Source organism: Mus caroli, unplaced genomic scaffold (assembly GCF_978045245.1).
Source record: "Mus caroli unplaced genomic scaffold, Mus_caroli_1 scaffold_8, whole genome shotgun sequence".
Classification (NCBI taxonomy): Eukaryota; Metazoa; Chordata; class Mammalia; order Rodentia; family Muridae; genus Mus; species Mus caroli.
This window is the reverse complement of record NW_028227263.1, coordinates 61,849,994-61,864,690: the sequence shown is the minus strand read 5'-3', so window position 1 is coordinate 61,864,690 and position 14,697 is coordinate 61,849,994. Positions and strand designations below refer to the sequence as shown.

The 14,697-nt window shown below is 42.8% G+C and overlaps 2 pseudogenes; both read right to left on the bottom strand.

The window, feature by feature from the left end:
- Positions 1-6,907: 6,907 nt before the first annotated feature.
- Positions 6,908-8,857, bottom strand: LOC110297976 (calcium-independent phospholipase A2-gamma pseudogene; annotated as a pseudogene).
- Positions 8,858-9,014: 157 nt separating this feature from the next.
- LOC110299429 (tumor protein p63-regulated gene 1-like protein) lies at positions 9,015-11,190 on the bottom strand (annotated as a pseudogene).
- Positions 11,191-14,697: the final 3,507 nt, after the last annotated feature.

The following is a 14,697-nucleotide window of genomic DNA, read 5'->3' as shown; positions in this document are numbered from 1 at the left end:
CTCGTTACGGATGGTTGTGAGCCACCATGTGGTTGCTGGGATTTGAACCTCGGACCTTTGGAAGAGCAGTCGGGTGCTCTTACCCACTGAGCCATCTCACCAGCCCGTTGGAAGTCAATCTTATCAGATATTAGAATGGCTCCTCCAGCTTGTTTCTTCATACCATTTGCTTGGAAAATTGTTTTCCAGCCTTTCATTCTGAGGTAGTGTCTATCTTTTTCTCTGAGATGAGTTTCCTGTAAGCAGCAAAATGTTGGGTCTTGTTTGTGTAGCCAGTTTGTTAGTCTATGTCTTTTTATTGGGGAGTTGAGTGCATTGATATTAAGAGATATTAAGGAAAAGTAATTATTGCTTCCTGTTATTTTTGTTGTTGAAGTTGGCATTCTGTTCTTGTGGCTGTCTTCTTTTAGGTTTGTTGAGGGATTACCTTCTTGTTTTTTCTAGGGCTTGGTTCCCGTCCTTGTATTGGTTTTTTTCTGTTATTATCCTTTGAAGGGCTGGATTTGTGGAGAGATAATGGGTGAATTTGGTTTTGTCGTGGAATACTTTGGTTTCTACATCTATGGTAATTGAGAGTTTGGCTGGGTATAGTAGCCTGGGCTGGAATTTGTGTTCTTTTAGTGTCTGTATAACATCTGTCCAGGATCTTCTGGCTTTCATAGTCTCTGGTGAAAAATCTGGTGTAATTCTGATAGGCTGCATTTATATGTTACTTGGCCATTTTCTCTTACTGCTTTTAGTATTCTATCTTTATTTAGTGCATTTGTTATTCTGATTATTATGTGTCGGGAGGTATTTCTTTTCTGGTCCAGTCTATTTGGAGTTCTGTAGGCTTCTTGTATGTTCATGGGCATCTCTTTCTTTAGATTTGGGAAGTTTTCTTCTATAATTTTGTTGAAGGTGTTTGCTGGTCCTTTGAGTTGAAAATCTTCATTCCCATCCACTCCTATTATCCGTAGGTTTGGTCTTCTCATTGTGTCCTGGATTTCCTGGATGTTTTGAATTAGGATCTTTTTGCATTTTCCATTTTCCTTGATTGTTGTGCCGATGTTCTCTATCGAATCTTCTGCACCTGAGATTCTCTCTTACATCTCTTGTATTCTGTTGCTGATGCTCGTATCTATGTTTCCATCTCCAATACTTTTAACATGAAGGGTGTTGTATTTTGCAAATGCTTTTTCATCATGTGATGAGATGATCATGTGATCAGGTTGATGAATGGAATAGAATAATACACAGAAATAAAACCCACATACATATGGATACTTGATCTTTGACAAAGAATCCAAAACCAGACAGTGGAATAAAGAAAGCATTTTTAATAAATGATGCTGTTCTAACTGGCAGTCGGTATGTAGAGTTCTGTTGAGGAAATTTCCCCTGTTCTGATGTGTTCGAGGCTCCTTCCCACTTTCTCTTCTATTAGATTCAGTGTATCTGGTTTTATGCAGAGATCCTTGATCCACATGCATTTGAGCTTTGTACAAGGAAATAAGAGTGGATCAATTTGCATTCTTCTACATGCTGACCACCAGTTAAACCAGGAACATTTGTTGAAAATGCTGTCTTTTTCCCCACTGGATGGCTTTGGTTTCTTTGTTAAAGTTCAGGTGACCGTAGGTGTTTGGGTTTAAATCTGTGTCTTCAATTCTATGCCACTGATCTACCTGGCTGTCTCTGTGCCAATAATATGCTGTTTTTGTTTGTTTGTCTTTGTTTTTTATCAGTATTGCTCTGTAGTACAACTTGAGGTCAGGGATAGTGATTCACCCCTAAGTTATCTTATTGTTGAGAACTTTGTTTTGTTTTGTTGTTGTTTTTTGTTATTACAGATGAATTGGAGGATTGTTCTTTCTATCTCTGTGAAGAATTGAATTCACTTTTTGATGGGAATTGTACTGAATCTGTAGATTGCTTTTGGCTGATAGGAGCCTGGTATGGCTGTCCCCTGAGAGGCTCTGCCAGAGCCTTACCAATACAGATTTGGATGCTTGCAGCTAACCATTAGACTGAGCAAGGGGACTCCAATGGAGGAGTTAGAGGGAGGAATGAAGGAGCTGAAGGGGTTTGCAATCCCACAGGAAGAACAATAACAACCAACTAGATGCCCCAGAGCTCCCAGGGACTAAACCGCCAACCAAAGAGTATACATGGAGGCACCCATGGCTCTAGCTGCTTATGTCGCAGAGGATTGCTTTATCTTGCATCAAAGGAAAGGGAGACCCTAGGTTCTGTGAATACTCTGGGAGGCCCCAAGATAGGCATATGCTTACAGACAGGAGCGTAGTCAGGCTGTATTCTGAGAGGCCCAACAAATAGCTGACTGAGATAGATGCAGATATTTACACTCAACTAATAGACTGTGGTTGAACTAGGGAAAAGCTGAAAGAAGCTGAGGAGGAGGGCAACCCCATAGGAAGACCAGCAGTGTCAACTAACCTGCACCCTCAACTAACCCTGAGACCTCTCAGACACTGAGCCACTAACAAGACAGAATACAGGAGCTGGTCCAAGTTCCTGAACACTTATATAGCAGATGACTGTCTGGTCTGTCCTCAATGGGAGAAGACTTGATGCCCCAGGGAGTGGAGAGGCCTGGTGGGAACAACACCCTCTTGGAGACAGGGGGTAAGAGGAATTGGATGAAGAGCTGCGGGAGAGGGACCGGGAAGGGGGACAACAGCTGGAGTATAATATATATATGAAATAAAGGACGAGGTCATGAAGAGAGAGAGAGAGAGAGAGAGAGAGAGAGAGAGAGAGAGAGAGAGAGAGAGAGAGAGAGGTGTGTGTGTGTGTGTGTGTGTGCGCGCGCGTGTGTTTTCATGGGAGGAGCTGCAAGGAGAGAGGGTTGCAGATGGTGGAAATATAGCATTCATGTATGAAAGTCTCAAAAATTAAAAAAATTAAATAAAACAAAGCAGAGAGAGTTTATTTTTTTTCATTCCAGAATTTGAGAAAATGCATGAAGTTTTCCCCCACTTATAATACTGTTTTCTATTAGTGTCTCACATGTAGGTTGTATTATATTCCACACAACTATTTCCCCTGTTCATAATTCCTTCAGGCTATTTTATTATGAAGGGATACTGAAGTTTACTGAAGTTCTTTTCACATATGGCTTCTGTTTTTATGTAATGAATTACACATGCTGATTTGCAGATGTTGATATAACTTTAGATCCTTTGGAAAAACACTGATTTTCATGGCTTGTAATCTTAATGTTTTCTTGAATTTGATTTACTCTTATACACTGTTAGTGGTGTAAACTATTGCAGGTACCTCAGAAATCACTATAGAGAGTCTCAAAAACAAAGCAAAAAAATTCCTCCCCCAAACAAATAAACAAGCAACAACAAAACCCAACTCTAAATAGTCCTACTGTATAACCCAGTTTTAGTGCTCCTTAGGATTATATTGAAAAGACCGTATTTCCTATCACAGAGGTATTTGCACATCTGTATTCACTGGTGCTTTATTTACAACAGATTGAAAATGAAATTAAATTAGATGTTCATCAACTGTGGAACTCTTAAGGAAAATGGAATTGTGTACACACAAGGGACTATTACTCAGCTGAAAAAAATGTAATCATGAAACTTCGAGTAAATGGACAGAACTGCAAGAATTATACTAAGAGAGGAACCTAGGTTTGGAAAGACAAATGATTCATCTTCTCTTTCTCATGTCTGTATATTAGCTTTGAGTCTTTTGTTATGTTCAACTTGGCACAGATGAGGAAGCCAGGAAACTAGAAACAAGACATTGAGCATGGACCTATTAATAGAGGGGATGTAGTGAAACATAGGGAAATGAAAGAAGAAAGGGGGATAATTAGGGGTGGGAATGTTCAGGCATGGAGGGGCAAGGATGGCAAATGAGGGAGAGGGGGATGCTTCAACCAAAATGAAGAATTATGAGAAAGATACATGGAAACTTAAAATCTTGGAATAGAAATACAAAAAAGTATAACTAGAGGGAACAGTAGAGCTAAGTTATGTGGAAGAACCAGAGTTGGGGGCGGATTCTCTGAGTTAGAGTTATAAATGGGGATGGGAAAAGGGGGAAAGAGAAGGTGTAGGTTGTGGGTTAACTAAAGGAATGTACCAAGGAGGCTGATAGAAATCGACTAGTATTTTAAAATAATTTAAATATCTAATTATATTTTTAAATTATTTTATATTGTATATTTATGTTTTAATATATATTTTATATGTAACTTATAGACTAGAATTGAACTGCAAGCTAATTAAAATATAATATAAAAAGATATAAAACTAATTGTTGTTCTAGTTCTAATTCTGTTAAGGGTTTTTTGATTTCAGCGGTGGATAAATACATAATACAGGAAAGTGTAAATATGTGCAAAATACAGGAAAGTGTATAGTTGGCAGACATCAGGGTACCCACTGCACGAGGCCCCGGTCCTCTGCTAGGCTAGGGCTGCTGCCAGCCTGTGGACATGCTGGCATGTCCTAGGCAGCAGCCCTGCCAAGTGTTCTGCTGGGCCTGTGGAGGGCTGGGCTGGGTCGGGCAGCGTCCTGATGGACAGGCCTCCTCAGTGCCAAGATGAATGTCTTGGTTTCTGGTGAGCAGCAGTGGTACCTGCCACTGGCTCCCTGGAGAACTCATCTTCGTTAGGTGTGATGAATGTGAGTTCATGTTGCAGTCCAGTAGTGTGGATAAGCAGCATGCCATCATAAACTATGACCAGAACCACGACGAGCACTGGGTGAAGGACCTGGCCAGTCTTAATGGGACATTTGTGAATGATGTGTGCACCCCAGACCAGAAGTACATCACACTGAAGCTCAAGATGTCATCTGCTTTGGCTATGATTCCAACATGTACGAGCTAGAGCGTGTGCAGCACCATGTTTCTGAGGAGGCGTTCAAGCACGAGAAGTAACACCAGTCAGCTGCAGATTAGTGTCAAGGTCTCTGCACCCAAGAGGGGTGATACAATGCCAGATCACACACCCTACTGCGATTCCTCACAGTCCATGCCAGAGAGAGGGGACTGAAGACATGAAGCAGAGGCGGTAGCTTACCACACATCCCTGTATGGGCAACTCTCTTGGTGGGGTGAGGATTACAGTAGGACACCATCTGAAGATCAGCACCAGGAGGAGTCCTATCCAGAGTGTCCCAAGGACCTGGCACAGCAAAATGGTGGTCTAGACAGCTGCCATGCTTCTGCCGAGCCACCAGACTACTTGTTCAGACGTGAGCCTAGCTACTTTGAGATCCCCACGAAAGAAGCCCCAGCAGCCACCAAGGATCTCTGAGGTGCTAACCCAGGAAGTGTAGAGAGCCGCAATAACATTTACCATCATAAGATGGCGCTGGCTCCACAGTGCCTTATGCCACTAAACAAAGAACAAGCTATGTGCACATGTGCAAGGAGCAAAAGCCCGCCAAAGTCACTAGCCCATCCCCGGGGCATAGGGGATCGTGGGTGAAGCTACCAGCTGGGTATAGACACGTCACACCAGGGGGTATTTAAGCAACACGTTTCTGAGCCTTGTTGATCTTTCTCATCAAGATGTAATAAAGATTAGCTACGGAAGGATCTTGTGTCCTGTGTGTTCCTGCGGGCGGGAACAATAGCCCAGGACAAGGTAGGGTCTACAAAAGAGCAGGAGGCTGGTATTGGTGGGATGGCCCCTGTGGTGCAGAGCCATGCCTCCTTCACCATTGAGTTTGATGACTGTAGCCCAGGCAAAGTGAAGATCAAAGACCGTATCACTAAGTTCTCCCTGCCCCAGCAGAGGCCCACCTGCAAGAAGACCACATCTGTGGAGATAGTCTCAGCAGAAACCAAGGTGGAAGACTGGCTGGTGCAGAATGACCCAAGCCTGCTGCACCAGGATGGCCCAGGCGATGACCACCGCAGTACCAAAAGCTACCTTCCTGTCCAAACTGGAACTTGGAAGGACCACAAGCATGAAGATGGCACACAGAGTGACTCAGAGGACCCCTTGGCCAAGACTGCTTCGGTGTCTGGAGACTCTGACCTTTACCTAGCAAGAGAGTTTCACTAAGGAGCCAACCAGTGTCCCCTCTTCCCCAGCACCAGGCAATCCCCCCCCCCCATTTCTAGCCACTTGCTCATACAAGACTTTGCTACAGTCTGTGCCTCACTTCTGGACTTCCACACTCAGGATACCTACTTGATCTTGAAGGAGACTGAGACAGCTCTCACAGCCCTGGAGTCCCGACTGAGTTCCAAGTCTGCAGATGAGTGTGAGTGGGGGAGCAGTGGGTCAGTCTCTGGGTGGTCTTTCCTTCAGTTACTGCTCCACTCTTTGTCCCTGCATTTCCTTTTGACAGGAGGAATTCTGGATTAATATTTTTGAGGTGGGTGTGTGGCCCCATCTTTCAAGTGGGAGGCAAGCCTATCTACTGGATATGGTCTCTACAAGTTCTATCTACCCTTTGTTGGGTATTTTGGCTTAGGTCCTCCCTGCTGTGTCCTGGCAACCTCTTGGGTCCCTGGTATTTGGGACTTTCTAGTGGCTACCCCAGTCCCCCCTCCCCTACTGCTACATACCTACTTTCAAATTCCTGACCCTCTGTACTTCTCCCCTATCTCCTTCCATATCTAAAATGGTTCCCTCTTTTTTCCTCCCCTTCCTCACTCTCTCCCAGATCCCTCACTCCCTCTACTTCCCAGAGATTATTCTCTTCTCACTACTGAGTAGGACTGGTGCATCCACATTTTGGTGTGATCGTCTTTCTTCCTGGTTTCATATAGTCTGTGAGTTGTATTCTGGATATTCAGGATAGCCTTTTAAATAGATAATTTCATTTATCTGTTGTAATAGGTGGGACAGACTGCCACCTAGTGGCTTTACTTTACCCAACTCCAATCAAAAGAGTGAAAAGGAATGTTGGCTTAGGAGAAGTCAGCAAGAAATCCAACCTGTGCTTACACCTCAGATGTAATAAAAAAGCTGATGAATTGGCTTCTGAATTTGTTGAAAGTTTTTCAGAGTCTGAAGAACAACCATAGCCCTTGTTTCTCCACCATCAATCATGAGAATCTGAATTCCTCTTCCTTTCACTGGAACTATATAACAAATTAAGGTAAAAATTTCCCTAAAATGCAGCCTGAAGATTTTCATTCTTAATTTGTCTCATCCTAACTTCATGATGAATATGCAATAATTTTTTCCATAAAAGCCAATCTTGTGTGTGTGGTTCAGGAAATTCTAGAAGATGAAAAGTCAGTTCTTCAACCCTAGTAATACAGAGATTTGTGTCTGTTGTTGTTAAGGCCTGAACTAGGACTCTAGTTCTGTTACCAATATTGTCTCTTGCAATAATCTTTACTGATGAATAGACACATGCTTTCTCTCCTCTGTCTTCTTGTCATTACTCACAGCTTGTTTAGTTTTAGCAAATCCACCAGTGTAACCACTAACTAAGGCTTGTACACCTTGTGTGGGACAATGAAGAAAGTTAGCAGTACTATATTTTGCAAGCATACAGGTAAGGCTGAAAGGTTTGTCCCAACATCTAGAGGAGATCCTGAGTTTGGCCTGTCTGTCAGGGTGTCGGGGCCAGGAGAACTGGATTTTCCTTCCATCTTAGTTAGGGTTTTATTACTTTGAAGAGACTCCATGGCCAAAATGCTTATGTAAGCAAACATTTAACTGGGGCTGGCTTACAATTTCAGTCCATTATCATAATGGTGGGATGCATGGGCATCCTGCAGGCAGACTTGGTGCTGGAGGAGCCAAGAGTTCTACATCTTGAACCAAAGGCAGCTACAAGGAGACGTTCTTCCCCGCTAGGCAGAGACTAAGTACTAGGAGACCTCAAAGCACCACCTTCACAGTGATATGCTCCTTCTAACAAGGCCATGCCTCCTAATAGTGCCACTTTCTATGGGCCAAGCATATTCAAACCACCATACCTTCTTCAAGGTCTAATTTCTCCTGAGAATGTTTATCTTCCTTTATTTGAGACACTGTTTTCTCCTTACACTTGAAGTATGAATTGAAATGTAAAATGTCACTAAAATGTATAATGACTCTCCAAATCTTGTGATCACACTGTATGTGTAATGGGAAAGGCTTTGATTCACCTGTCTGCTCTTTTTTTTTTTTTTTTTTGGTTTTAAATATCTTTATTGGAACAAAAGCACAGGCTGAAGACAGGTCCATCTGAGGTCACCTTTCCTCTTGGATTGTCCATGACATGGCATTCTGGTCACATCCATGCCAGTTAACTAAAGCTAGAGGTATAAAGTGACAGGCCAGCATCTGTAGTGCACTTTCAAGGCTAAAGCTACAGTGGCAAACTGCATGTGGCTGGCATGATGAAGCCCGGCAGTACTCAGTGAGCTTCAGGATGCTCATCTGTTTATAGGCATGCACTTTTAAAACACAACTATTTAGTCTCTTTTAAACAGAGACAGGATGATAGAAACCCAACACCATGACTTCTGGAAGGGGCTAGCTTATGTTATGAGAGTAAACTTTTGGGCCTAGGAAAATTGCTGTATCAACACAACCTGGATTAATTTATAAAGTGTGATTCTCAGTAAAACATATTCATAGATATGTAACTTCACTAGGAGCTGCCAGGAAGACTGTCTTTCTCAGTGACTGTCTGCTGGCTGCTATTGTATTCAGCTTTAAAAAATGGGCTGAATTATAAAATAGAGCACTTGATGGGGAGAGTTAATATATGTGCATGTGCAGAAGACACTCACTGCACTCAGATGTATTCAACAGTCTACACAGCACAAGTGGGTGGGTACATTGTGATCAGCATGCTGGAGGGAGAACATGAGTTACAGAAGGAATACAGTGGTATGGGAGCACCTGAATCTGCATTTGTAAGATCATGTTGCTAAGGTGTCCAATATCCAACTAGATATACATAATACACTTGACTATTCTAACCAAACACATAATGGGACAATGCCCTTGTTCCTCCAGCCAGTGGGTGTCATGTGGTGGCACATGGAATCCCCATCACCTTGGTTTCCTGGGACACAGTTGTCTAGAAAGCTATCTTGTCCCTGGTCATGTAGTTGCCCAGGTTGGCTTCCTTGTTAATGAAGGACATCAACCCCAAGGGGGTCTTGATGAGGAAGAGGCTCTGTAGCACCAGCACTGCCCTGGCAGTGGGCTTTCCTTCTGGGCTTTCTTGGCAGCTTGGATTTGGAGAGTCTTGAAGCTTTCCAGTTTTAATGAGAGAATAAACATGGAACCTTAATCTCAAGCTAAGACAATAATACTCCATGGGGAAATGAAGATTCTTATATCAAATCCTTCCAAACACCACATACTGATGACATCACTGATGACAGGATGGGTCCTACAAGCTGTGTCATCAGGTGGTTCATCCTGCACAAACATCATGATGGGACATGCTTTAAGCCCAATCTAGAGAGTACCATTCTATCTCTAAAGATGCAAACAAGGAACTTGGCAGCCTGAGACAAGGTGCTGCCAGTGCAACAGGCATTAAATTTTTTTACAGACACACATGCTCTGAAATGGAACCTCACTAAGCATGTAATGTTCTAACAGCACACACTGCCTGCACTGGTGTGTTGACTGACAGGTAGCATCACAGGTGGAGGAATTTATGAGGACTATGGTGTAACCAAGTAACAGGGCTTTCTCAACCCAGAGTGCTCAGTGCTCCCTCAGCACCTCTCCCTGGTACTTCCAGAGTACCTGTGCCACCAGCAGCACCTGCCAAGCCCCACCAGCACTGTGGGCTTTTTCCATGTTCACTCACTCACCCAATCCAGACTGAGCATCCTGCAATGGAATAGGGACTCTGTTCTTAAACAGCACCATCTAATTTCTCACTGTCAGGAGCTGCACTTCCAGGCTTCACACTTGAGAGTGGCTGTCCTACAGCTGTAACTGCTGGGGCCACATGCCTTGGTTTGCTTACATGGCCCAGAGATACTGTCTTCTCGTCCATGCCAGTCATCAGGTGTTCCATGAAAGTGGCATAGGGCATGTTTATAGACCACGGGTTCCATCCGTTGATGAAAGAGGGGCAGCTCTGTTTTGTCCCACTGAATGTAAACCCCAAAGCTTTCTCTCCTGATGGGGAGGGGGAGAAAGCCTTTGCTTACCACAGGAATACAACATTGTACTCAGTATCAGGGATGGCTGGGGAAGCTGTGGTTTGTTGTAACAATGGGTTCCACTAACAGCTTCACACACTTTAAAAGTGTAAGAAGTTAATGCTTTGGTGATGCTGAGCCTTGTTACAGCCTATGAAACATAGGCATAGTTCAATATGGCCAAATTATGACTGTTTGTTCTTAATGTTATTGAATGATGCTTAAGTCTGTAGCCATTAGGTTCCTGGAGGTTCTATTCAAATAATTCTTTTATAGCAAGTCCCTGAAGACTGACTGTTAAGTCTTTTATGATGTATCAAATTTTTAGTACTACTGAGCACATGCCCTGTTGTCTCCCTCCTCCTGGAGGTAAAATTCCCAGAGTCCCTACAAAGCTTTTGATAGTGTGCTCTGCTTCCATGAATCTTATCGGTATTTAAATGAATAGTTTTCAGTGAGGGAAGAGTGACCAATTGTGCTAGCATCTCTTTCATGGAGGTACTGGCCCACTCTCAAATCACAAGCCTTTAAGGTCCTTTCCCCTGGTCCTTCAAAATGAGACCTTTACCTCACAAGAGAGTGGAACAATATTACTTACAGGATTGACTGGGGCCCTGATGTGTAATGTGTAACGGGTGCACCTATTTGTTGAGCGACTTTGGAGGAAACTGAAATTCTCCACAGGAGATGGTGTCTACTGAGCTGAGCACCACCCTGACCACCTGCTGGCACTAATAGTTGATGAAGTCATATTTGCAGATGAGCAACCATTGGTCAGTGACCAGCACCAGCCGCTCCTTTTCATTATCTAGTGGTTCACCTTGGTCAGCAGCCACAACCTCTGGATCTCCTCACCCTCCACTGGCCTTACCAAGGTGCGGATCTCCTCCACTGCCTGCTCGGTGGTACAGGGCCAGAACACCAAGTACTCCTTGATGGGGGCTTGGTGTGTAGGGTCATGGAGGCTACATGGGTCTTAAGTAGCTGCATGCCTGCTGGTGGCCGGCCCTCACCTACATCCTCGCCAGCTGCCAGCAGCACCATGGGACTAATGCCCGTTGAGTCCACCCTGTCCCACAGCTACAACATCGCACTGCCACCAGCAGGCTCCAGCCCATCCACTCCCTGTCCCCTGTCTGTTCTTCTTTATCTGCAAGGCAACATTTTTGTTCTCTAAAGAATTCTTTTCTGTGGATTCATCACTATAGTTTTTCAGAGATTCAGTGGCTTATTTAACACTTTATGTTTGCTTTAACTAGCCCCTATCTGGTATTTGAGAACTTGGCTAAAATTGGCTAATCACAAAACACTTTCATTTTGACTCCCAAAAATAGATTTTGAAACAGGAACAAAAGTGCTTTTAATGAATAATATATGAATGCTCACTTTTATATGTACCTTGGGAGAAGAAGTCCTAAGTTTCAAAATTCCAATATGTAAGTCATGCTTGGAGAGTATCAGTGCTTACTGGAATGTGCTTCACTTTTTTACTTGAATGAAAACCCTGTGCATATGGGTGCCCATGAAGGCTGGAAGAGGGTGTCAAATCCCCTGGAACTTAGAAGCTGTTGTGAGCTGTCAAATATCTCATATGACCTTCACAGTTCTAAAATCAACTGGTCATAAGATGTACTAAATCCTCTTGAATTTAGAAGAGCAATCTGTGGGAGCTATTTGCTAATTTAAAAAACCTGGCTGATTTTGTGTCAACTTGACACTAGCTGGAGTTATCACAGAGAAAGGAGCTATGGCTGAGGAAATGCCTCCATGAGATCCAACTGTAAGGCATTTTCTCAATTTGTAATTCAGGGAGGAGGGCCCCTTGTGGGTGGTTCCATCTCAGGGCTGGTAGTCTTGGGTTCTATAAGAAAGCAAGCTGAGCAAGCCAGTAAGTAACATTCCTCCATGGCCTCTGCATCAGCTCTTGCTTCCTGATGAACAGCAATGTGGAAAGTGTAATTTGAATAACCCTGTTTTCCCCCAACTTGCTTTTTGCTCATGATTTTTTGTCCAGAAATAGTAACCCTGACTAAGACAGAGGTTATATTTGTTTATTGAAGTAAATTCTATATTGAGATGTAATATCTAAATTGAAAAGTGATAGATTTGCTACATTTGTTCCATGTAGTTCCATATGTAGGAAACACAAAACATTAATATGAATATACTCTATTTCATCTAGTGTGTGTTTTATCTCTGAGTTCAGGCAAAGAATTCCTGACTTAAAATGATATAGTACTTAGAGAAAAATATAGACTTTAGTACACTTCACTGGAGGCCAATATTAAGGATACTTCTGTGGCCACCATGAACTTTTTTTTTTGGTGTGATAGACAGTGAGGAAAGTAAATGAGACACTACAGAACTCTAGCATGCTTAATGTCAGAATCTTGGCTTCATCTTGGGGTAACTCTAACCAAACAAATTAAAGACCTTTATGACAATAACTTCAAGTTTCTCAAGAAAGAAATCAAATAAGATCTCAGAAAGTGGAGAGATATCCCATGCTCATGGGTCAGCAGAATTAATATAGTAAAAATAGCTATCCTTCTAAAGGCAATCTGCAAATTCAACACAGCCCCCATTAAAGTTCCAACACAATTCTTCAAAGACATGGGAAGAGCAGTTCTCAAATTCATCTGGAAAGGCAAAAAGCCCAGAATAGCAAAAACAATTCTTTTTTTTTTTAAAAAGATTTATTTATTTATTATATGTAAGTACACTGTAGCTGTCTTCAGACACTCCAGAAGAGGGCGCCAGATCTTGTTACGGATGGTTGTGAGCCACCATGTGGTTGCTGGGATTTGAACTCTGGACCTTGGGAAGAACAGTCGGGTGCTCTTACCCACTGAGCCATCTTGCCAGCCCCGCAAAAACAATTCTTAACAATAAAAGAAGTGCTGGGTAAATCACCATCCATGACCTCAAGCTTTACTACAGAGAAGTTGTGATAAAAACTGCATGGTATTGGTACAGAGACAGACATGCTGATCAATGGAATAGAATTGAAGACTCAGAAATAGAACCACACGCTTACAGACAATTGATCTTTGACAAAGAAGCCAAAAATATACAATGGATAAAAGAAAGCATCTTCAGTAAATGGTACTAGTCTAACTGTCTGTTGGTATGTAGAAAAATTAAAAAAGACCCATATTTGTCCTCTTGCACAAAGCTCAAGTCCAAGTGGATCAAGGACATCAACATAAAATCAGATACACTACATCTAATAAAAGAGAAATTGAGAAAGAGCCTTGAACTCATTGGCACAAGGGGAAATTTCCTAAGCAGAACTCCAATGGCTCAGGGTCTGAGATTAAGAATTGATAACTGGGACCTCATGAAACTGGAAAGCTTCTGTCGGGTAAAGGACATAGCCATTAAGACAAATCGGCAACCTACAGATTGGGAAAAAAATCACTGCACATTCGATAGAGGGCTAATATCCAAAATATATAAGAAACTCAAGAAGCTAACTGTAGAATCCAAAATAGCTTAAGACCCACCCAGCCCCTTCCCCCTTTGAAGAGATTTCCAAACTGTATAGTTTTAGCAGTCAGAATGACCATGACTTTTGTGTTTTGGTTCAGATAGTGCCTAGATTATTATTCCATCCTTATGTCTAAGTTTATTGATCCTGAATAATGACCAGACTAAGCCTGCAGCTGCCAAAACAATATTAACAGTTCCCAGAAAAATTCTCCTGCCCTGCCTCACACTAAAGACCACAAATGACCCTGACCTTGTCGCTAGAGTTCCCCTGACATTAATAGTCATGATGTTAATAGTTCTGACCTTAATAGCTGACCCATACGTTCAAAACCACAAGGGAAAGCAGAGTGAGGGACTAAGCCAAAGGGTTACTTACTCACCCTATACAAATCAACCAATGCCTGAAATGGTTACTTGCTACACCAATTAGAATAAGCCAGCTAGTCCTGTTGCCTAAATTCTCACAGGGTATAAAAAGTGTGTTCTTTGTTCAGTAGGGGTCTATCCTCTTGCCTGCGTGCTGAGGGGGGAGGATGGTCCCCAATGCATTGGAATAATAATAATAATAATAATAATAATAATAATAATAATAATAAACTTCCTGAGGTTTGCAGTGATGCTGGTCTCTGTGGTCTTTGTGAGTGTGGGTCTTTTGGTGGCCTCCAACATTTCGTGCGTTGCCAGGGAAGAACCTCCTCAAGAGGACCCAGACACCGTGCATCAGAGAGCTGCTTGAGCAAGGTAAAGTGTGTCTGTCTGTTTGTGTCTGTCTGTCTGTCTGTCTTGTTCACTTGTGTATCCTCCACTAGACTGCCTTCTGATTCTGCTTTCAGTTTGTCTGTCTTTGTCTGTTAGGTCCTGGGAGGGGACAACTGGTTTCAGGTTTCAGGTTTCAGGTTTGATTTTGGACAGGTCTCAGGTTCTGAGGTTCTCATAAGAGACACCATCTGGGTGGTCGCTGTGATGGGCAGATGTACTGGGGAGTAACAGGCCACAGGAAATTGGAGGATGCTCCAGATTCCTGCTGGGACGGTGGATCAGAAGCTGTCCTCCTGGTCCCAGCGGTAGTTCAGAGTGAGCTACTGCCTGGTATGTATCATGCTA